This window comes from Ascaphus truei, chromosome 19, assembly GCF_040206685.1.
Source record: "Ascaphus truei isolate aAscTru1 chromosome 19, aAscTru1.hap1, whole genome shotgun sequence".
Classification (NCBI taxonomy): domain Eukaryota; kingdom Metazoa; phylum Chordata; class Amphibia; order Anura; family Ascaphidae; genus Ascaphus; species Ascaphus truei.
Window position 1 is genome coordinate 29,969,048 of NC_134501.1, and position 15,181 is coordinate 29,984,228.

General features: G+C 34.0%; 10 non-coding genes across 10 annotated transcripts; all 10 read right to left on the reverse strand.

Moving 5' to 3' along the window:
* Positions 1–1,143: 1,143 nt before the first annotated feature.
* TRNAR-UCU (transfer RNA arginine (anticodon UCU)) lies at positions 1,144–1,228 on the reverse strand. The gene is given in 2 exon segments: positions 1,144–1,179; positions 1,192–1,228. It is a non-coding gene; the product is annotated as a tRNA-Arg (tRNA).
* A 1,196-nt stretch (positions 1,229–2,424) lies between these two features.
* TRNAR-UCU (transfer RNA arginine (anticodon UCU)) lies at positions 2,425–2,509 on the reverse strand. The gene is given in 2 exon segments: positions 2,425–2,460; positions 2,473–2,509. It is a non-coding gene; the product is annotated as a tRNA-Arg (tRNA).
* Positions 2,510–3,705: 1,196 nt separating this feature from the next.
* Positions 3,706–3,790, reverse strand: TRNAR-UCU (transfer RNA arginine (anticodon UCU)). The gene is given in 2 exon segments: positions 3,706–3,741; positions 3,754–3,790. It is a non-coding gene; the product is annotated as a tRNA-Arg (tRNA).
* Positions 3,791–4,986: 1,196 nt separating this feature from the next.
* Positions 4,987–5,071, reverse strand: TRNAR-UCU (transfer RNA arginine (anticodon UCU)). Its single transcript is given in 2 exon segments — positions 4,987–5,022; positions 5,035–5,071. It is a non-coding gene; the product is annotated as a tRNA-Arg (tRNA).
* Positions 5,072–6,267: 1,196 nt separating this feature from the next.
* TRNAR-UCU (transfer RNA arginine (anticodon UCU)) lies at positions 6,268–6,352 on the reverse strand. Its single transcript is given in 2 exon segments — positions 6,268–6,303; positions 6,316–6,352. It is a non-coding gene; the product is annotated as a tRNA-Arg (tRNA).
* Positions 6,353–7,548: 1,196 nt separating this feature from the next.
* TRNAR-UCU (transfer RNA arginine (anticodon UCU)) lies at positions 7,549–7,633 on the reverse strand. The gene is given in 2 exon segments: positions 7,549–7,584; positions 7,597–7,633. It is a non-coding gene; the product is annotated as a tRNA-Arg (tRNA).
* Positions 7,634–8,828: 1,195 nt separating this feature from the next.
* Positions 8,829–8,913, reverse strand: TRNAR-UCU (transfer RNA arginine (anticodon UCU)). The gene is given in 2 exon segments: positions 8,829–8,864; positions 8,877–8,913. It is a non-coding gene; the product is annotated as a tRNA-Arg (tRNA).
* Positions 8,914–10,109: 1,196 nt separating this feature from the next.
* Positions 10,110–10,194, reverse strand: TRNAR-UCU (transfer RNA arginine (anticodon UCU)). Its single transcript is given in 2 exon segments — positions 10,110–10,145; positions 10,158–10,194. It is a non-coding gene; the product is annotated as a tRNA-Arg (tRNA).
* A 1,196-nt stretch (positions 10,195–11,390) lies between these two features.
* Positions 11,391–11,475, reverse strand: TRNAR-UCU (transfer RNA arginine (anticodon UCU)). Its single transcript is given in 2 exon segments — positions 11,391–11,426; positions 11,439–11,475. It is a non-coding gene; the product is annotated as a tRNA-Arg (tRNA).
* A 1,195-nt stretch (positions 11,476–12,670) lies between these two features.
* TRNAR-UCU (transfer RNA arginine (anticodon UCU)) lies at positions 12,671–12,755 on the reverse strand. Its single transcript is given in 2 exon segments — positions 12,671–12,706; positions 12,719–12,755. It is a non-coding gene; the product is annotated as a tRNA-Arg (tRNA).
* Positions 12,756–15,181: the final 2,426 nt, after the last annotated feature.

The following is a 15,181-nucleotide window of genomic DNA, read 5'->3' on the forward strand; positions in this document are numbered from 1 at the left end:
ATTATTGATCTATTATTGCATCTCGGTATCAGAAAGTGTTATATGGCGGAGTGTTTCTTCCTCATTGCAACTACATACATTTTCCAAGTAATATGAAGGTTTTCCAACATGTAAAAATGAACCCCAACAAATGATCAAAATGAATATAATACATTAAAATAGATATATAAAAAGACACTTTTTGGCCACTGGTTCCCAATAGAGATGGGTGAAACTGGGTGTGTGAATCCAGAACCTTCAAGAAGCTTAAGTTCCAAAACCAAATACAAAACCTAAACCCTTAAGATTTTTAGAGTCAAAACCCAAATATTTTTTAGCACCAAAATTAGAGCCCTATGCCAAGTTTTTACCTCCAGGGGTTTCTCACCCTATCATTTTTATTTATTTCAAGTTTTTCCATTATATTTTTTCGTTTCTGAACTGTTTTTATGATCTTACACTTCGTGTTAGCCTTTTTAATTATTTGTTACGCTATTTTAGCATTTTCTTCCCTATTTTTTCCCCATGACTTAGGAAAATCAAACATCTAAAACGAACAAATTGTGCTTTAAAAAAACAGAACCAATACCAAAATTGCACATATATTTGACAACCAAAAATACAACCAAAACCAAAATACGAATTTATTTTACCAGCCCAACCCACAAAACTAATGAAAGTGCCCACCTTTTGTTCAGAATACACCGTTAATCAAAGGGGACCAATTAATATTTTTTCCAGTATTGAAACATAGCACCAATGCTATACAAATATGCTTTGACCAATAGAAGTGACACATTTTGTAAAATATTCCATTGTATTCCATTCCATTAAATGTACATGAAAAATGAATCAATGTTGAGATTCAAATGGAAAATTTCCTGAATGCTAGGAAGTACGCTGTAACCAGCTAAGACACATCCAAGATGGCAAGATGGGGGTAATGAAAACTATGAATTTTTGTGAAAAGTTGCATTCACACAAGTATACATGCACTTATGACTTACTTTTCACACTTGAATAAACTGCCTACCCCCGCGACTTTTACCTTAATTTTTTTACGTTTCACTAGTAGCATATTGTCAAATCTAAACATGTGTTTATTGCAAAATCAACAAATAAAGTTGCAAAAGTATAAAATGTCCACGTAATGCATTACAAATTCGACTCTGGTGGGACTCGAACCCACAACCTTTGAATATCTCAACCACCTAGAAGTCCAATGCGCTATCCATTGCGCCACAGAGCCCATGTGAAGAAAGCTGGTAACACATAACCGAATACACCTAATTTCATGCATACATTATTGATCTATTATTGCATCTCGGTATCAGAAAGTGTTATATGGCTGAGTGTTTCTTCCTCATTGCAACTACATACATTTTCCAAGTGATATGAAGGTTTTCCAACATGTAAAAATGAACCCCAACAAATGATCAAAATGAATATAATACATTAAAATAGATATATAAAAAGACACTTTTTGGCCACTGGTTCCCAATAGAGATGGGTGAAACTGGGTGTGTGAATCCAGAACCTTCAAGAAGCTTAAGTTCCAAAACCAAATACAAAACCTAAACCCTTAAGATTTTTAGAGTCAAAACCCAAATATTTTTTAGCACCAAAATTAGAGCCCTATGCCAAGTTTTTACCTCCAGGGGTTTCTCACCCTATCATTTTTATTTATTTCAAGTTTTTCCGTTATATTTTTTCGTTTCTGAACTGTTTTTATGATCTTACACTTCGTGTTAGCCTTTTTAATTATTTGTTACGCTATTTTAGCATTTTCTTCCCTATTTTTTCCCCATGACTTAGGAAAATCAAACATCTAAAACGAACAAATTGTGCTTTAAAAAAACAGAACCAAAACCAAAATTGCACATATATTTGACAACCAAAAATACAACCAAAACCAAAATACGAATTTATTTTACCAGCCCAACCCACAAAACTAATGAAAGTGCCCACCTTTTGTTCAGAATACACCGTTAATCAAAGGGGACCAATTAATATTTTTTCCACTATTGAAACATAGCACCAATGCTATACAAATATGCTTTGACCAATAGAATTGACACATTTTGTAAAATATTCCATTGTATTCCATTCCATTAAATGTACATGAAAAATGAATCAATGTTGAGATTCAAATGGAAAATTTCCTGAATGCTAGGAAGTGCGCTGTAACCAGCTAAGACACATCCAAGATGGCAAGATGGGGGTAATGAAAACTATGAATTTTTGTGAAAAGTTGCATTCACACAAGTATACATGCACTTATGACTTACTTTTCACACTTGAATAAACTGCCTACCCCCGCGACTTTTACCTTCATTTTTTTACGTTTCACTAGTAGCATATTGTCAAATCTAAACATGTGTTTATTGCAAAATCAACAAATAAAGTTGCAAAAGTATAAAATGTCCATGTAATGCATTACAAATTCGACTCTGGTGGGACTCGAACCCACAACCTTTGAATATCTCAACCACCTAGAAGTCCAATGCGCTATCCATTGCGCCACAGAGCCCATGTGAAGAAAGCTGGTAACACATAACCGAATACACCTAATTTCATGCATACATTATTGATCTATTATTGCATCTCGGTATCAGAAAGTGTTATATGGCGGAGTGTTTCTTCCTCATTGCAACTACATACATTTTCCAAGTAATATGAAGGTTTTCCAACATGTAAAAATGAACCCCAACAAATGATCAAAATGAATATAATACATTAAAATAGATATATAAAAAGACACTTTTTGGCCACTGGTTCCCAATAGAGATGGGTGAAACTGGGTGTGTGAATCCAGAACCTTCAAGAAGCTTAAGTTCCAAAACCAAATACAAAACCTAAACCCTTAAGATTTTTAGAGTCAAAACCCAAATATTTTTTAGCACCAAAATTAGAGCCCTATGCCAAGTTTTTACCTCCAGGGGTTTCTCACCCTATCATTTTTATTTATTTCAAGTTTTTCCATTATATTTTTTCGTTTCTGAACTGTTTTTATGATCTTACACTTCGTGTTAGCCTTTTTAATTATTTGTTACGCTATTTTAGCATTTTCTTCCCTATTTTTTCCCCATGACTTAGGAAAATCAAACATCTAAAACGAACAAATTGTGCTTTAAAAAAACAGAACCAATACCAAAATTGCACATATATTTGACAACCAAAAATACAACCAAAACCAAAATACGAATTTATTTTACCAGCCCAACCCACAAAACTAATGAAAGTGCCCACCTTTTGTTCAGAATACACCGTTAATCAAAGGGGACCAATTAATATTTTTTCCAGTATTGAAACATAGCACCAATGCTATACAAATATGCTTTGACCAATAGAAGTGACACATTTTGTAAAATATTCCATTGTATTCCATTCCATTAAATGTACATGAAAAATGAATCAATGTTGAGATTCAAATGGAAAATTTCCTGAATGCTAGGAAGTACGCTGTAACCAGCTAAGACACATCCAAGATGGCAAGATGGGGGTAATGAAAACTATGAATTTTTGTGAAAAGTTGCATTCACACAAGTATACATGCACTTATGACTTACTTTTCACACTTGAATAAACTGCCTACCCCCGCGACTTTTACCTTAATTTTTTTACGTTTCACTAGTAGCATATTGTCAAATCTAAACATGTGTTTATTGCAAAATCAACAAATAAAGTTGCAAAAGTATAAAATGTCCACGTAATGCATTACAAATTCGACTCTGGTGGGACTCGAACCCACAACCTTTGAATATCTCAACCACCTAGAAGTCCAATGCGCTATCCATTGCGCCACAGAGCCCATGTGAAGAAAGCTGGTAACACATAACCAAATACACCTAATTTCATGCATACATTATTGATCTATTATTGCATCTCGGTATCAGAAAGTGTTATATGGCTGAGTGTTTCTTCCTCATTGCAACTACATACATTTTCCAAGTGATATGAAGGTTTTCCAACATGTAAAAATGAACCCCAACAAATGATCAAAATGAATATAATACATTAAAATAGATATATAAAAAGACACTTTTTGGCCACTGGTTCCCAATAGAGATGGGTGAAACTGGGTGTGTGAATCCAGAACCTTCAAGAAGCTTAAGTTCCAAAACCAAATACAAAACCTAAACCCTTAAGATTTTTAGAGTCAAAACCCAAATATTTTTTAGCACCAAAATTAGAGCCCTATGCCAAGTTTTTACCTCCAGGGGTTTCTCACCCTATCATTTTTATTTATTTCAAGTTTTTCCATTATATTTTTTCGTTTCTGAACTGTTTTTATGATCTTACACTTCGTGTTAGCCTTTTTAATTATTTGTTACGCTATTTTAGCATTTTCTTCCCTATTTTTTCCCCATGACTTAGGAAAATCAAACATCTAAAACGAACAAATTGTGCTTTAAAAAAACAGAACCAAAACCAAAATTGCACATATATTTGACAACCAAAAATACAACCAAAACCAAAATACGAATTTATTTTACCAGCCCAACCCACAAAACTAATGAAAGTGCCCACCTTTTGTTCAGAATACACCGTTAATCAAAGGGGACCAATTAATATTTTTTCCAGTATTGAAACATAGCACCAATGCTATACAAATATGCTTTGACCAATAGAAGTGACACATTTTGTAAAATATTCCATTGTATTCCATTCCATTAAATGTACATGAAAAATGAATCAATGTTGAGATTCAAATGGAAAATTTCCTGAATGCTAGGAAGTGCGCTGTAACCAGCTAAGACACATCCAAGATAGCAAGATGGTGGTAATGAAAACTATGAATTTTTGTGAAAAGTTGCATTCACACAAGTATACATGCATTTATGACTTACTTTTCACACTTGAATAAACTGCCTACCCCCGCGACTTTTACCTTCATTTTTTTACGTTTCACTAGTAGCATATTGTCAAATCTAAACATGTGTTTATTGCAAAATCAACAAATAAAGTTGCAAAAGTATAAAATGTCCATGTAATGCATTACAAATTCGACTCTGGTGGGACTCGATCCCACAACCTTTGAATATCTCAACCACCTAGAAGTCCAATGCGCTATCCATTGCGCCACAGAGCCCATGTGAAGAAAGCTGGTAACACATAACCGAATACACCTAATTTCATGCATACATTATTGATCTATTATTGCATCTCGGTATCAGAAAGTGTTATATGGCTGAGTGTTTCTTCCTCATTGCAACTACATACATTTTCCAAGTGATATGAAGGTTTTCCAACATGTAAAAATGAACCCCAACAAATGATCAAAATGAATATAATACATTAAAATAGATATATAAAAAGACACTTTTTGGCCACTGGTTCCCAATAGAGATGGGTGAAACTGGGTGTGTGAATCCAGAACCTTCAAGAAGGTTAAGTTCCAAAACCAAATACAAAACCTAAACCCTTAAGATTTTTAGAGTCAAAACCCAAATATTTTTTAGCACCAAAATTAGAGCCCTATGCCAAGTTTTTACCTCCAGGGGTTTCTCACCCTATCATTTTTATTTATTTCAAGTTTTTCCGTTATATTTTTTCGTTTCTGAACTGTTTTTATGATCTTACACTTCGTGTTAGCCTTTTTAATTATTTGTTACGCTATTTTAGCATTTTCTTCCCTATTTTTTCCCCATGACTTAGGAAAATCAAACATCTAAAACGAACAAATTGTGCTTTAAAAAAACAGAACCAAAACCAAAATTGCACATATATTTGACAACCAAAAATACAACCAAAACCAAAATACGAATTTATTTTACCAGCCCAACCCACAAAACTAATGAAAGTGCCCACCTTTTGTTCAGAATACACCGTTAATCAAAGGGGACCAATTAATATTTTTTCCAGTATTGAAACATAGCACCAATGCTATATAAATATGCTTTGACCAATAGAAGTGACACATTTTGTAAAATATTCCATTGTATTCCATTCCATTAAATGTACATGAAAAATGAATCAATGTTGAGATTCAAATGGAAAATTTCCTGAATGCTAGGAAGTGCGCTGTAACCAGCTAAGACACATCCAAGATGGCAAGATGGTGGTAATGAAAACTATGAATTTTTGTGAAAAGTTGCATTCACACAAGTATACATGCATTTATGACTTACTTTTCACACTTGAATAAACTGCCTACCCCCGCGACTTTTACCTTAATTTTTTTACGTTTCACTAGTAGCATATTGTCAAATCTAAACATGTGTTTATTGCAAAATCAACAAATAAAGTTGCAAAAGTATAAAATGTCCACGTAATGCATTACAAATTCGACTCTGGTGGGACTCGAACCCACAACCTTTGAATATCTCAACCACCTAGAAGTCCAATGCGCTATCCATTGCGCCACAGAGCCCATGTGAAGAAAGTTGGTAACACATAACCGAATACACCTAATTCTATGCATACATTATTGATCTATTATTGCATCTCGGTATCAGAAAGTGTTATATGGCGGAGTGTTTCTTCCTCATTGCAACTACATACATTTTCCAAGTAATATGAAGGTTTTCCAACATGTAAAAATGAACCCCAACAAATGATCAAAATGAATATAATACATTAAAATAGATATATAAAAAGACACTTTTTGGCCACTGGTTCCCAATAGAGATGGGTGAAACTGGGTGTGTGAATCCAGAACCTTCAAGAAGGTTAAGTTCCAAAACCAAATACAAAACCTAAACCCTTAAGATTTTTAGAGTCAAAACCCAAATATTTTTTAGCACCAAAATTAGAGCCCTATGCCAAGTTTTTACCTCCAGGGGTTTCTCACCCTATCATTTTTATTTATTTCAAGTTTTTCCGTTATATTTTTTCGTTTCTGAACTGTTTTTATGATCTTACACTTCGTGTTAGCCTTTTTAATTATTTGTTACGCTATTTTAGCATTTTCTTCCCTATTTTTTCCCCATGACTTAGGAAAATCAAACATCTAAAACGAACAAATTGTGCTTTAAAAAAACAGAACCAAAACCAAAATTGCACATATATTTGACAACCAAAAATACAACCAAAACCAAAATACGAATTTATTTTACCAGCCCAACCCACAAAACTAATGAAAGTGCCCACCTTTTGTTCAGAATACACCGTTAATCAAAGGGGACCAATTAATATTTTTTCCAGTATTGAAACATAGCACCAATGCTATATAAATATGCTTTGACCAATAGAAGTGACACATTTTGTAAAATATTCCATTGTATTCCATTCCATTAAATGTACATGAAAAATGAATCAATGTTGAGATTCAAATGGAAAATTTCCTGAATGCTAGGAAGTGCGCTGTAACCAGCTAAGACACATCCAAGATGGCAAGATGGTGGTAATGAAAACTATGAATTTTTGTGAAAAGTTGCATTCACACAAGTATACATGCATTTATGACTTACTTTTCACACTTGAATAAACTGCCTACCCCCGCGACTTTTACCTTAATTTTTTTACGTTTCACTAGTAGCATATTGTCAAATCTAAACATGTGTTTATTGCAAAATCAACAAATAAAGTTGCAAAAGTATAAAATGTCCACGTAATGCATTACAAATTTGACTCTGGTGGGACTCGAACCCACAACCTTTGAATATCTCAACCACCTAGAAGTCCAATGCGCTATCCATTGCGCCACAGAGCCCATGTGAAGAAAGCTGGTAACACATAACCGAATACACCTAATTCCATTCATACATTATTGATCTATTATTGCATCTCGGTATCAGAAAGTGTTATATGGCTGAATGTTTCTTCCTCATTGCAACTACATACATTTTCCAAGTGATATGAAGGTTTTCCAACATGTAAAAATGTACCCAACAAATGATCAAAATGAATATAATACATTAAAATAGATATATAAAAAGACACTTTTTGGCCACTGGTTCCCAATAGAGATGGGTGAAACTGGGTGTGTGAATCCAGAACCTTCAAGAAGCTTAAGTTCCAAAACCAAATACAAAACCTAAACCCTTAAGATTTTTAGAGTCAAAACCCAAATATTTTTTAGCACCAAAATTAGAGCCCTATGCCAAGTTTTTACCTCCAGGGGTTTCTCACCCTATCATTTTTATTTATTTCAAGTTTTTCCGTTATATTTTTTCGTTTCTGAACTGTTTTTATGATCTTACACTTCGTGTTAGCCTTTTTAATTATTTGTTACGCTATTTTAGCATTTTCTTCCCTATTTTTTCCCCATGACTTAGGAAAATCAAACATCTAAAACGAACAAATTGTGCTTTAAAAAAACAGAACCAAAACCAAAATTGCACATATATTTGACAACCAAAAATACAACCAAAACCAAAATACGAATTTATTTTACCAGCCCAACCCACAAAACTAATGAAAGTGCCTACCATTTGTTCAGAATACACCGTTAATCAAAGGGGACCAATTAATATTTTTTCCAGTATTGAAACATAGCACCAATGCTATACAAATATGCTTTGACCAATAGAAGTGACACATTTTGTAAAATATTCCATTGTATTCCATTCCATTAAATGTACATGAAAAATGAATCAATGTTGAGATTCAAATGGAAAATTTCCTGAATGCTAGGAAGTACGCTGTAACCAGCTAAGACACATCCAAGATGGCAAGATGGTGGTAATGAAAACTATGAATTTTTGTGAAAAGTTGCATTCACACAAGTATACATGCACTTATGACTTACTTTTCACACTTGAATAAACTGCCTACCCCCGCGACTTTTACCTTCATTTTTTTACGTTTCACTAGTAGCATATTGTCAAATCTAAACATGTGTTTATTGCAAAATCAACAAATAAAGTGGCAAAAGTATAAAATGTCCACGTAATGCATTACAAATTCGACTCTGGTGGGACTCGAACCCACAACCTTTGAATATCTCAACCACCTAGAAGTCCAATGCGCTATCCATTGCGCCACAGAGCCCATGTGAAGAAATTCGGTAACACATAACCGAATACACCTAATTCCATGCATACATTATTGATCTATTATTGCATCTCGGTATCAGAAAGTGTTATATGGCGGAGTGTTTCTTCCTCATTGCAACTACATACATTTTCCAAGTAAGATGAAGGTTTTCCAACATGTAAAAATGAACCCCAACAAATGATCAAAATGAATATAATACATTAAAATAGATATATAAAAAGACACTTTTTGGCCACTGGTTCCCAATAGAGATGGGTGAAACTGGGTGTGTGAATCCAGAACCTTCAAGAAGGTTAAGTTCCAAAACCAAATACAAAACCTAAACCCTTAAGATTTTTAGAGTCAAAACCCAAATATTTTTTAGCACCAAAATTAGAGCCCTATGCCAAGTTTTTACCTCCAGGGGTTTCTCACCCTATCATTTTTATTTATTTCAAGTTTTTCCGTTATATTTTTTCATTTCTGAACTGTTTTTATGATCTTACACTTCGTGTTAGCCTTTTTAATTATTTGTTACGCTATTTTAGCATTTTCTTCCCTATTTTTTCCCCATGACTTAGGAAAATCAAACATCTAAAACGAACAAATTGTGCTTTAAAAAAACAGAACCAAAACCAAAATTGCACATATATTTGACAACCAAAAATACAACCAAAACCAAAATACGAATTTATTTTACCAGCCCAACCCACAAAACTAATGAAAGTGCCCACCTTTTGTTCAGAATACACCGTTAATCAAAGGGGACCAATTAATATTTTTTCAAGTATTGAAACATAGCACCAATGCTATACAAATATGCTTTGACCAATAGAAGTGACACATTTTGTAAAATATTCCATTGTATTCCATTCCATTAAATGTACATGAAAAATGAATCAATGTTGAGATTCAAATGGAAAATTTCCTGAATGCTAGGAAGTGCGCTGTAACCAGCTAAGACACATCCAAGATGGCAAGATGGTGGTAATGAAAACTATGAATTTTTGTGAAAAGTTGCATTCACACAAGTATACATGCATTTATGACTTACTTTTCACACTTGAATAAACTGCCTACCCCCGCGACTTTTACCTTAATTTTTTTACGTTTCACTAGTAGCATATTGTCAAATCTAAACATGTGTTTATTGCAAAATCAACAAATAAAGTTGCAAAAGTATAAAATGTCCACGTAATGCATTACAAATTCGACTCTGGTGGGACTCGAACCCACAACCTTTGAATATCTCAACCACCTAGAAGTCCAATGCGCTATCCATTGCGCCACAGAGCCCATGTGAAGAAAGTTGGTAACACATAACCGAATACACCTAATTCTATGCATACATTATTGATCTATTATTGCATCTCGGTATCAGAAAGTGTTATATGGCGGAGTGTTTCTTCCTCATTGCAACTACATACATTTTCCAAGTAATATGAAGGTTTTCCAACATGTAAAAATGAACCCCAACAAATGATCAAAATGAATATAATACATTAAAATAGATATATAAAAAGACACTTTTTGGCCACTGGTTCCCAATAGAGATGGGTGAAACTGGGTGTGTGAATCCAGAACCTTCAAGAAGGTTAAGTTCCAAAACCAAATACAAAACCTAAACCCTTAAGATTTTTAGAGTCAAAACCCAAATATTTTTTAGCACCAAAATTAGAGCCCTATGCCAAGTTTTTACCTCCAGGGGTTTCTCACCCTATCATTTTTATTTATTTCAAGTTTTTCCGTTATATTTTTTCGTTTCTGAACTGTTTTTATGATCTTACACTTCGTGTTAGCCTTTTTAATTATTTGTTACGCTATTTTAGCATTTTCTTCCCTATTTTTTCCCCATGACTTAGGAAAATCAAACATCTAAAACGAACAAATTGTGCTTTAAAAAAACAGAACCAAAACCAAAATTGCACATATATTTGACAACCAAAAATACAACCAAAACCAAAATACGAATTTATTTTACCAGCCCAACCCACAAAACTAATGAAAGTGCCCACCTTTTGTTCAGAATACACCGTTAATCAAAGGGGACCAATTAATATTTTTTCCAGTATTGAAACATAGCACCAATGCTATATAAATATGCTTTGACCAATAGAAGTGACACATTTTGTAAAATATTCCATTGTATTCCATTCCATTAAATGTACATGAAAAATGAATCAATGTTGAGATTCAAATGGAAAATTTCCTGAATGCTAGGAAGTGCGCTGTAACCAGCTAAGACACATCCAAGATGGCAAGATGGTGGTAATGAAAACTATGAATTTTTGTGAAAAGTTGCATTCACACAAGTATACATGCATTTATGACTTACTTTTCACACTTGAATAAACTGCCTACCCCCGCGACTTTTACCTTAATTTTTTTACGTTTCACTAGTAGCATATTGTCAAATCTAAACATGTGTTTATTGCAAAATCAACAAATAAAGTTGCAAAAGTATAAAATGTCCACGTAATGCATTACAAATTTGACTCTGGTGGGACTCGAACCCACAACCTTTGAATATCTCAACCACCTAGAAGTCCAATGCGCTATCCATTGCGCCACAGAGCCCATGTGAAGAAAGCTGGTAACACATAACCGAATACACCTAATTCCATTCATACATTATTGATCTATTATTGCATCTCGGTATCAGAAAGTGTTATATGGCTGAATGTTTCTTCCTCATTGCAACTACATACATTTTCCAAGTGATATGAAGGTTTTCCAACATGTAAAAATGTACCCAACAAATGATCAAAATGAATATAATACATTAAAATAGATATATAAAAAGACACTTTTTGGCCACTGGTTCCCAATAGAGATGGGTGAAACTGGGTGTGTGAATCCAGAACCTTCAAGAAGCTTAAGTTCCAAAACCAAATACAAAACCTAAACCCTTAAGATTTTTAGAGTCAAAACCCAAATATTTTTTAGCACCAAAATTAGAGCCCTATGCCAAGTTTTTACCTCCAGGGGTTTCTCACCCTATCATTTTTATTTATTTCAAGTTTTTCCGTTATATTTTTTCGTTTCTGAACTGTTTTTATGATCTTACACTTCGTGTTAGCCTTTTTAATTATTTGTTACGCTATTTTAGCATTTTCTTCCCTATTTTTTCCCCATGACTTAGGAAAATCAAACATCTAAAACGAACAAATTGTGCTTTAAAAAAACAGAACCAAAACCAAAATTGCACATATATTTGACAACCAAAAATACAACCAAAACCAAAATACGAATTTATTTTACCAGCCCAACCCACAAAACTAATGAAAGTGCCTACCATTTGTTCAGAATACACCGTTAATCAAAGGGGACCAATTAATATTTTTTCCAGTATTGAAACATAGCACCAATGCTATACAAATATGCTTTGACCAATAGAAGTGACACATTTTGTAAAATATTCCATTGTATTCCATTCCATTAAATGTACATGAAAAATGAATCAATGTTGAGATTCAAATGGAAAATTTCCTGAATGCTAGGAAGTACGCTGTAACCAGCTAAGACACATCCAAGATGGCAAGATGGTGGTAATGAAAACTATGAATTTTTGTGAAAAGTTGCATTCACACAAGTATACATGCACTTATGACTTACTTTTCACACTTGAATAAACTGCCTACCCCCGCGACTTTTACCTTCATTTTTTTACGTTTCACTAGTAGCATATTGTCAAATCTAAACATGTGTTTATTGCAAAATCAACAAATAAAGTGGCAAAAGTATAAAATGTCCACGTAATGCATTACAAATTCGACTCTGGTGGGACTCGAACCCACAACCTTTGAATATCTCAACCACCTAGAAGTCCAATGCGCTATCCATTGCGCCACAGAGCCCATGTGAAGAAATTCGGTAACACATAACCGAATACACCTAATTCCATGCATACATTATTGATCTATTATTGCATCTCGGTATCAGAAAGTGTTATATGGCGGAGTGTTTCTTCCTCATTGCAACTACATACATTTTCCAAGTAAGATGAAGGTTTTCCAACATGTAAAAATGAACCCCAACAAATGATCAAAATGAATATAATACATTAAAATAGATATATAAAAAGACACTTTTTGGCCACTGGTTCCCAATAGAGATGGGTGAAACTGGGTGTGTGAATCCAGAACCTTCAAGAAGGTTAAGTTCCAAAACCAAATACAAAACCTAAACCCTTAAGATTTTTAGAGTCAAAACCCAAATATTTTTTAGCACCAAAATTAGAGCCCTATGCCAAGTTTTTACCTCCAGGGGTTTCTCACCCTATCATTTTTATTTATTTCAAGTTTTTCCGTTATATTTTTTCGTTTCTGAACTGTTTTTATGATCTTACACTTCGTGTTAGCCTTTTTAATTATTTGTTACGCTATTTTAGCATTTTCTTCCCTATTTTTTCCCCATGACTTAGGAAAATCAAACATCTAAAACGAACAAATTGTGCTTTAAAAAAACAGAACCAAAACCAAAATTGCACATATATTTGACAACCAAAAATACAACCAAAACCAAAATACGAATTTATTTTACCAGCCCAACCCACAAAACTAATGAAAGTGCCCACCTTTTGTTCAGAATACACCGTTAATCAAAGGGGACCAATTAATATTTTTTCCAGTATTGAAACATAGCACCAATGCTATACAAATATGCTTTGACCAATAGAAGTGACACATTTTGTAAAATATTCCATTGTATTCCATTCCATTAAATGTACATGAAAAATGAATCAATGTTGAGATTCAAATGGAAAATTTCCTGAATGCTAGGAAGTTGGCTATTCCCCCTTTAGGGCATCTGGAGAAGTGTCTGGGAACTGGATGAGACACATCATTCTTTTTAATAAGTCTGACATGCTCGGCAATGCGGGTCTTGACTGGCCGAATGGTTCGTCCCACATATAATTTTTTGCAACCACATCTCAAAAGATAAATGGTGTAGGATGTATTACAATTCAAAAATTCTTTAATAAAATATTTTTTTCCATTGATGTCAGTTTGGACAAATTTTGTACTATGAACATATTTACACATGGAACAATTTCCACATGCATAAAAACCTTTAGGAATACTACCAATTCTTTTAAGATCAGTTTTAGTTTGAAAGTGACTTGGCGAGAGGTGTGATGCTAGTGTCTTAGCCCTACGGAATGAAAATTTTGGTCCCTTCAAGGTAAACTCAGCAATATCCTTATCAAGGCACAGGGTGTGCCAATGTTTATGCACAATGTCGCATATAAGCTTGGATTGGCGACTATAAGTCGTGATGAATAATGGACTCATATCACTATACTTGCTCTTAGATTGTATGTACCCCTTATGATGTTTGTCTTTTTTCTTTTTATCGAGGATTCCAGGGCGATCCAAAGTCATAGCGTACTCGTATGCTGTCTGGATATCTGTATATTTGTAACCCCTGGCTTGGAATCTCTCAAATAGTGCTTGTGACTGCAAAGAGAAATTCTCGTCATCAGAACATATCCGTCTCAACCTTACAAATTGGGCCCTCGGAATACTTTTGATTAAAGATTGTGGATGACAACTTTTGGCTGACAGTAGTGTGTTTCGGGAGTTTGGCTTGCGAAATATGTCAGTTTGGATTAGCATGTCATGGTCTATGTAAAGGAGCAGGTCCAGATAATTGATGCAATTTATATTTTGTTCATAAGTGAATTTGATATTAACATTATTGATATTAAGTGTGTTTATAAATGCTACAAGTGATGATTCATCGCCGTCCCATATAATAATGAGATCGTCGATGAATCTTTTATAGTAAATAATTTGTGAACGATAAGAATTATTACTGTGATATATATATTGTGCTTCCCATAACCCCATGAATAAGTTTGCATATGATGGTGCAAAACTTGTGCCCATTGCAGTGCCTAATAATTGTAAATAAAAACGTGAATCAAATAAGAAATAATTGTGAGTTAATAAAAATTTAATAGATTCTAATAGAAAAGTGCAAAGTGAAGTGGACAGATGTGATAAATTTAAAAAGTGCGTGATAGCTAATAACCCGTGATCGTGATTAATGATGGAATACAGAGAGATCACGTCAAGGGTGACCCATCTGTATTCTTTTTTCCAGACCAGATCCTTTACATCTACCATGAGGTCCGTGGAATCCTTAATGAATGACGGTAATGCCAGTACCAATGGTTTGAGATAAGAGTCCACATACCGCGATAACCCATCTCCCAAAGATCCAATACCTGCCACTATAGGACGACCAGGAGGGTCGACCAGTGACTTATGGATCTTTG